Below are 1,473 nucleotides of genomic sequence, written 5' to 3'. Positions count from 1 at the left end.
AGATTTTGAAACGGTCCTTTCGACAAGTATAGGAACATTTTTTTTAACCGTTGAAATCTAGCCATTGTATTTCATTTGGAACAGTCTCAGTAATACTAAATAAATAATACAAGAAAATAGTTCCAATTTGCACCGAATTTTGGAACGATTGTTGAAACACATTACTTCTTAAATAAAACTAATAATTTGGAATGGTTTTTCGCATAATTGATTAAGGGTGTTTAAAAATCGTTCCAAATTGTATCTCATTTTCGAATACATTTTCTAACTATAATCTTTGGACATCCTTTGTCACACATATAGGAACGGTCAACTCAAGACCGTCCCTAATTCTAATATTATGTTCAAATAGAGTTCCAACCATTTACCGTTTCTATTTTATAATGGTATTTGAATCGAATTTTGTAACTGTTTGTTCGGAACTCATGTTGGAATGGTATGCCTGTTCCAAAATTATAACAAAAAAAAATATAGATCATGACATCATCTTTCAATATCCGTTCATTATGTGTTCCAAAAATCGTTCCAAGATGGAATGGTTTTAGGAACGTGACCATGCCAAATCTTACCTTTTTTTATAGTGTGGTGATGTGCTCTAGCCAAATCCCATCCATAAAAGTGGTTGGCGGAGCACAAGATCTACGATCCGATCATAGCACAAGAAATGGGGTCCGCAAGTTTTTTAGTTTTACAAGCTAGCTTAAGGTACTATCACTTTAAAAAGGTGGAATTTGGAGCGAGTTTAGGAACAGTTTTTTTGGGTTTGGAATGGTTTGCAGGACATCGAACTTATTTGGGGCGATTTTTGGAACGGTTGGAAATTCATCCTTACAAATGGCGTTACAAAATTTTAGGAACGGTTCTGGCAAGACCATTCCTATTTGTGAAGGAAACTGTAACACACTACGAAAAACGTTCCTAATATTAAATTTGTAAAGAAAAATTTTATTTTCAATTGGAAAGATTTTAGGAATCATCAGTCGTATTTAGGAACACATATATAAAACCGTTTTAGTAATGATATTAGCAACGGTCTTTCTGATAACACATACTTAAAATCGAAATAGCAATGGTATTAGGAACAGTCAACCACTATTTAGGAACACTTATTAGAAATGATTTTAGCAATGGTATTTGGAACAATCAATGCAGTTTAGGAACAGGGGTTTGGAACTATTTTAGTAATGGTATTTGGAACAATCATTTATTTAGATTTATAACACACTACTAAAATCGTTCCTAATTTTTTAATTTTTTAATTATATTTTATAATGAATTCATATATTTAATAAATCGTAATAAATAAATAAAATTATATACTTTAATATATAATAAAATTAAGTTAATAATTTTTTAATTAATTATATTTACAAATTTCATTAATTAACTAAAATTGAAATATAGAAAACACATTATATCAATATAAAAATTATCTAACTAAAAAAATGAAAAAAAATTAAAACCAAATCTAAA

Source organism: Sesamum indicum, linkage group LG5 (assembly GCF_026168435.1).
Source record: "Sesamum indicum cultivar Baizhima isolate 11 linkage group LG5, ASM2616843v1, whole genome shotgun sequence".
NCBI classification, from domain to species: Eukaryota; Viridiplantae; Streptophyta; class Magnoliopsida; order Lamiales; family Pedaliaceae; genus Sesamum; species Sesamum indicum.
This window is presented reverse-complemented; position numbering follows the sequence as displayed.